The sequence below is a fragment of the Ascaphus truei genome, chromosome 4 (genome assembly GCF_040206685.1).
Source record: "Ascaphus truei isolate aAscTru1 chromosome 4, aAscTru1.hap1, whole genome shotgun sequence".
Classification (NCBI taxonomy): Eukaryota; Metazoa; Chordata; class Amphibia; order Anura; family Ascaphidae; genus Ascaphus; species Ascaphus truei.
This window is the reverse complement of record NC_134486.1, coordinates 62,343,954-62,351,639: the sequence shown is the minus strand read 5'-3', so window position 1 is coordinate 62,351,639 and position 7,686 is coordinate 62,343,954.

Sequence of the window (7,686 nt, the reverse complement as noted above, 5' to 3'; positions counted from 1 at the left end):
AGCACCAAACCGGATGGCTTGAATGTCAGCGCGAGCAGGCTGAAGTATGCCTCCCGTGCGGTGTCTTGACAGACAAAATAAGCAGGCTTTAGTGAGCCCAAAACATCTCTAAAGCGTCACCACATACTATGCAATAATATTCCCATAATATGTACTCCTCAAGATGGAATCGAATAGTTTCCCTAGGTGTGCATAGTTGGTATAGTGCGCATATAAACCCGTTCGTTCATACAACCAGTCAGCTGCAGGGTTTCTGGCATTGCCTCATGCTCCGTCTCATACTCCAAAACAGCAACCGGCTGACGTCATTAGTTAGCGCGTCGCCTGACACCCGACGATCGTTTCACGCCTCTTGGCGCTTCTTCAAGAAGAAGCTTTAGGCTCACTAAAGCCTGCTTATTTTGTCTGTCAAGACACCGCATGGGAGGCATACTTCAGCCTGCTCGCGCTGACATTCAAGCCATCCGGTTTGGTGCTATATATAGACGCATACTAATGAGCTCTGTATTTGTGTGATTATATCACCTATTGGACTTTTGAGTGTATACCTATTACATGCACACATTTGAGCAATACACCAAACATAATTACATGCTGGCATACTCCGTCGCTACTTTCTTTAGAGCACTTTTAAGATGATTTTATATATAAGTTAAAACAATATAAATATTTTTTAGTGTGTTTTCTATTAGAAGAGTTAATTAAATAATTAATCAATAATTTTTTGTTTTGTGTTTTAAACCTTCTGGTATCCCATATGGTTTGGAAATTTGTTTCCATCTACTCAGAGATATTATTAAGTTGAGTGCAAATCTATGGGATTTCTTTTCTGTGGTTGTCTTGACCATTCCTACATATAGAGTGTTTCTATTTCCCATGCACTGCTTAGTGTTTACAATACTTACGTGATTTGAATATTAAGGTTGAGCAGTGGTTCACTCCCTCCTATGCCCTTACCCTTTGCCTGTTTCCTGGACTTTGCACCACTGCCGCCTGCCCTGACCTTTTGCCTGTTCCTTGGTCTCCGCACCATTGCCTCCAGCCCTGACCCCTGCTTCCATACCGACTACGAACACTCTTCCAGGACTTTGTCCCAGGGTTCGGGTCGGTTTCTTTACCTCAGCCCTGTGGGTCCGCCTCCTGATTTGAGATGAGCACGTCACAATCTGGCATTTACCTCTGAGAGGAAGACAAAATTGACTTGTTGGATTTGACACTCTATGCGGAGGGATATATACTGACGACAAAAACGTTTTTTTAAAGAAGTAGATTCTAACAACTACTTGTTGAAAACCAGTTGCCACCACCCGAAGTGGATATGTACAGTAATATACCCTATGGTCAATTCAGACGCATCCGTAGAAATTGCTCTGACGATGCTATGAGTCAGACAGACACACTACGTCACAGGTTCTTGGAGAAGAAATACGACACGTCATTGATTGAGAGTGAAGTAAACAAGACTAAACTATTAAAAAGAAAATATTTACTGGTGCCGAAGAATAAGGGTAATTCAAATGAATACAGTGTACCATTTGTTACACAGTAGAATTGAGATTAGAGCCAAATTAAGAGTATTTTAGAGAAACATTGGCATTTGGTAAAGAAGGATCCTGTTTTGAGAGGCCATATGCCAGACCGGCCAAAAGTCATTTTTTAAAAAGCGAATAGTATAAAAATGAAATTAGCAACTAGTGTTTTCAGAGGTACAGAGACTGAGCTGCCAAAACAATGGTTACCCAAACCATTTTTTTCAATTGTTATAAGTGCATGGCTTACACGCAAGCGACAAAGGAAAAAAATCAATTTTACTTCTAAGGCTACAGGAGAATACTTCAAGATTGATCCGTTTATTAACTGTAGAACACCTTTCGTTGTTTATCTGCTAGAATGTCCATGTGGACTCCAGTATGTGGGATGTACCTCAAGACCGTTGAGGATCCGCATATTGGAGCACATGGGCAACATCAAGAAAAAATTACCTAACCATAGTGAATCAAGACATTTTAGCTCTATCCATGCAGGATATCCAAATGGTTTGATATATAGAGGTATTTACTTTGTAGCTGTTAATTGGAGAGGAGGGGATAGATTGAAGAAATTGAGCCAAAGAGAGACATGCTGGATTTATAAACTCAAAACCCTAGTGCCCAAAGGACTTAGGGGGCTATGCACTAAGCTCAATGGCTTTGCGTTCTGATTTGGCCAAAAAACAGATTCGTTAAAAAATAAAGTCGGGGACGCGATGCCTTGAGGCCATTTTTTACGTACCTGCTCAAAATAGCTCAAAACAGCCACAGCGTACGTGATGCTTTTTTCCCCTGGCGGTCCCCTGAGCTGAACCGCATTGAGTTCTGCCTCAGAAAACCCCTGCTTCCCGAGTTCCAGGCCCCGGTATGGGGCATCGGAGGCCAATGTCGCCGCCATCATTATAGCGTCCAAGACGCGACGTGGGCTCTATAAAGATGGCGTCCGCACTGGCACTGATGCCCCAAACCGGGGCCTGTAACTCGGGAAGCAGGGGGTCTCTGAGGCAGAAATCAATGCGGTTCAGCTCAGGGGACCCCCTGCTCCCCAATACTATTATTAAAAATACATTAATGCAGCTTCATTACCTTAGCGGATAGCAGCTAAGGCAATTAAGGAGTTAAGGCACCTTAGCATGTTTATTGGGGACAATTGCCCCCAATAAACAACACACATCCCCCACCCCCTAACACATACAGTACTGTAATGGGCAAAATTACTATTATCCAAATATGAATAATAATGCATTTGCCCATTTTAAATACATATAAATTACAATAAATACAGTCAAAACATTTTACACTTACGTTTTACAGGCACCCACGATGAAGGTCGTCTTCATCCTCATCTTCATTCTGCCCATGCCCCTCCGGTGCTGCAAAACATGCACAGCAATCACAATAGCCAATGTAATGTCCCTTAACCCCTTAATCACCATAACGGTTATTAACCGCTACAGTCATTAAGGGGTTAACCCATCATCACCCACCAGTCGGGAGGCCTACATACCCTCCCCCACTAACCCTCCACCCCGTGAGGCCTAACCACCCTCACCCACTACCCACAAGGGAGGCCTACCCACATACCCTTGGGGCCAATACACCCTCCCCCCCAACACATACAGTACAATAATGTGCAAAATAACTATTATCCAGATATGGATAATATATTATTTGCCCATTATTAAACACATAAAACATGCATAAATCAAAACTTTAATTTTTAATCTTAAAATCACCACATTGCATGTTACAATAAATCCAGCATCTATTGTAAATATAAGCCAACAAATCAGCAGCTTCACAAATGTATATGAAATGTCACACAATTGCATTGAGTATGTACATGATGCAATTAATCTGTGCATCATGTAACACTATGCAAAATATATGTAACAATAAAATACACTATGAACAATGTCCCCTAACCACCAATGCCATCATGAAAATTAATTAGAAACTAACCAACATCAATACAATTAGCATCAATCAATTAATCCATTTCCTCAAACAATTAAAATACAATACAAATCAATGATATAATTCCCTATTCAATTCCTAAAGCCAAACCATTGCCAAAACAATTCTAATTTAAAGTAACCACCATCATTCTAATCTAACTACCAGAAAGAAGCCATTACCTAAATACAAATTACATTATTCACAACAATGACAAAATAAAGCTGCTAAATACATTAGCCATACATGAAAAGAACCTAAACATGAGCCAAACAATCAATTATTATCCCTGTATGTCTATCCATACAGATAGATAAACAGAACATACAGGGGCAATAATACAGCATCAAATACAATGCATTTACATACAAAATTCACATACAATACACCCATTCAGTGTCCGTGAATGTATTATATACATAGCTACATTCACAGGCATTAAATGGGACTGAAAAAATAAAAGACATGAATCAAAAATCAGAAAAACCTGTAAAAGTAAAAATAATAAACTTTTCTTTTGTTTACTCACCATTAGATGTCCACTCACCGAAATCCAGGCGACCTGGAAGCACAGGAACCAATCCACAGGTAAGCCATGAAATAATAAACCATAACAAATCCACATCTATGTCTTCTTTCTTCTTTGGGGTCTTTTGGGGTCTTCTTCCGTCTTCTTCCGTCTTCTTCCATCTTCTTACGCCACGTCCTTCTTCTCTTCTTAGGAGATGAGATGTTCCCTCCTCGGCGACTAGCTTCAAAATGAGGCGACATAAGCTTTTATAGGCCTATGACGTCACATTTTGGTCAAATGTTTCACATGGTCCTGATTGGGCCATGAAAAACATGTGATTTGGCCGAGCAAAAAAAAAAAATGATGACATCATTTAAAGGCAATGAAAGCACAGCCAATCAGAATGGCTTTGCTTCAATTGCCTTTAAAATGACGTCATTAAAAGAAACATGGCCGGTCTCACATGGTACGGTAGCCAATCAGAGCGTGGGAACTCCATCCCATCTCTGATTGGCTCTAGTAGACCATGTGACAGAGGCTTGGGGGAGAACGGATGCGACGTCTTTGAAAGCCTGTCACATGGTACGGTAGCCAATCAGAGTTGGGATGTATTTCCCGCGCTCTGATTGGCTACCGTACCATGTGAGACCGGCCATGTTTCTTTTAATGACGTCATCTTAAAGTCAATTGATGCAAAGCCATTCTGATTGGCTGTGCTTCCATTGCCTTTAAGATGATGTCATCATTTTTTTTTGTCGGCCAAAGCACATGGTTTTCACGGCCCAATCAGGACCGTGAGAACCATGATGAAAATGTGACGTCATAGGCCTATAAAAGCCTATGTCGCCTCATTTTGAAGGTAGTCGCCGAGGAGGGAACATCTCCCCTCCTAAGAAGAGAAGGAGGGCGTGGCGTAAGAAGATGGAAGAAGACGGAAGAAGACCCAAAAAGACCCCAAAAGACCCCAAAGAAGAAAGAAGACACAGACGTGGATTTGTTATGGTTTATTATTTTATAGCTTACCTGTGATTTTGTTCCTGTGCTTCCGGGTCGCTTGGATTTCGTTGAGTGGACATCTAATGGTGAGTAAACAAAAGAAAAGTTTATTATTTTTACTTTTTCAGGTTTTTCTGGTTTTTGATTCATGTCTTTTATTTTTTCAGTCTCATTTAATGCCTGTGAATGTAGCTATGTATATAATACATTCACGGACACTGAATGGGTGTATTCTATGTGATTTTTGTATGTAAATGCATTGTATTTTATGCTCTATTATTGCCCCTGTATGTTATGTTTATCTATCTGTATGGATAGACATACAGGGATAATAATTTATTGTTTTGCTAATGTTTATGTTCTTTTCATGTATGGCTAATGAATTTAGCAGCTTTATTTTGTCATTGTTGTGAATAATGTAATTTGTATTTAGGTAATGGCTTCTTTCTGGTAGTTAGATTAGAATGATGGTGGTTACTTTAAATTAGAATTGTTTTGGCAATGGTTTGGCTTTAGGAATTGAATAGGGAATTGTATGATTGATTTGTATTGTATTTTAATTGTTTGAGGAAATGGATTAATTGATTGATGCTAATTGTATTGATGAAAAGTTCAGTCCGCGCTCTGGCTCTTTAAACTTGGAGTGTTGGTCCCTCTCAGTTCTCTTGCTGCTTCTGTGTTTATGAGGTGTCTCCCCCACCTCCAAATGTGGTCTCCACCGGAACCCCGATGGTGATACCAATATCAGCAAAACAAGAAAAAACACAAAAGCGCACCAAGATGAGAGATAGATATTGTATTAGCAACAAATAATAAAATTAGTAACTTACATATAAAATGTCTTTAATAATCCCCGATTCTGGTGTCTATCACAGGAGTAGGGCATCACATAGGAAGTATGAAGGGTAATCTCAGTTCTGAGAGATCAGACCCGCGCGCTGGGGCTGTCTCTGTTCACTCTCTTGTCCTCCACATGTGGTAGCGTGGTGCGGAGTGTAGCGCGCATGTGCAGGAACCGGGGCCTTCAATAGGTGTCCTTAGGATGCCTGTCCGTTTTTGATAGCATAGAAACGATCGGAAATAAGCAGGAACAGTACACTTGAGTGTGTACTGGTGGTGGGTAGTAAAACCGCCAGCCACAACAGTCGCGACGCGTTTCGTTTAACAAAGTAAACTTCTTCAGGCTTTATCTGGGACACCTGTTTAGGGGTCCTTTATAGGTCTAATTCTGTGCGTCATTGGTTAATACCTAATGGCTGCATGGCCAATCAGGCTCATATACTGATAGGGGCGGGCCACAATAGGAAGACCTCCCTGTTAGTGCATTTGATCCAGTAATGAATTACACTAATTGAGTATATATATAAGTGTAAATAGAAAGGTAAACAGACCTTAAAGGGGAGCCAAAATCATGTGTCCCAAATAGTCAAGTGCAATAAAATATGCACAGTACTAGCATAAAAAACAAAGTATATGTGCATACTGGATAACAACATTAATAACATTAAATGACATATAAATAACTTTTAAAATATGGGAAATAGAACAAATGGAAAGGTGGGTGGGGGGAGGGGAAGAATTGAAGAAAAAGTGAAAAAAATAAAAAAAAATAAATATATGGGCATCGAACATATAACAACTAATGTACGGGCTGGTAACATAGATCTTCAGATTGCAAAAAGGGAGCAATTCTGGATATTTACCCTCCAATCCAAGTACCCGGGGGGCTTGAACGACTATGTGGAATTAACCCCTTTTTTGAGGTGAAACCATGCATACTGCAATCTGATACAAACATTGGTCTAATACCTTTTTTATCTGTTTTTTATCTGATTTTTTTAGCTACTTTATCATTACAGTGGTTTTTATTCATTTTATAAGCCTTTTTTATTTATTTATTTATTTTATTTTTTCTACCTCCTTTTTTTTTTTTTTGTTTTTTTTTTTTTCACTTTTTCTTCAATTCTTCCCCTCCCCCCATCCACCTTTCCATTTGTTCTATTTCCCATATTTTAAAAGTTATTTATATGTCATTTAATGTTATTAATGTTGTTATCCAGTATGCACATATACTTTGTTTTTTATGCTACTACTATGCATATTTTATTGCACTTGACTATTTGGGACACATGATTTTGGCTCCCATTTAAGGTCTGTTTACCTTTCTATTTACACTTATATATATACTCAATTAGTGTAATTCATTACTGGATCAAATGCACTAACAGGGAGGTCTTCCTATTGTGGCCCGCCCCTATCAGTACAGTATATGAGCCTGATTGGCCATGCAGCCATTAGGTATTAACCAATGACGCACAGAATTAGACCTGGGTGTCCCAGATATGCCTGAAGAAGTTTACTTTGTTAAACGAAACGCGTCGCGACTGTTGTGGCTGGCGGTTTTACTACCCACCACCAGTACACACTCAAGTGTACCGTTCCTGCTTATTTCCGATCGTTTCTATGCTATCAAAAACGGACAGGCATCCTAAGGACACCTATTGAAGGCCCCGGTTCCTGCACATGCGCGCTACACTCCGCACCACGCTACCACACGTGGAGGACAGGAGAGTGAACAGAGACAGCCCCAGCGCGCGGGTCTGATCTCTCAGAACTGAGATTACCCTTCATACTTCCTATGTGATGCCCTACTCCTGTGATAGACACCAGAATCGGGGATTATTAAAGAAATTT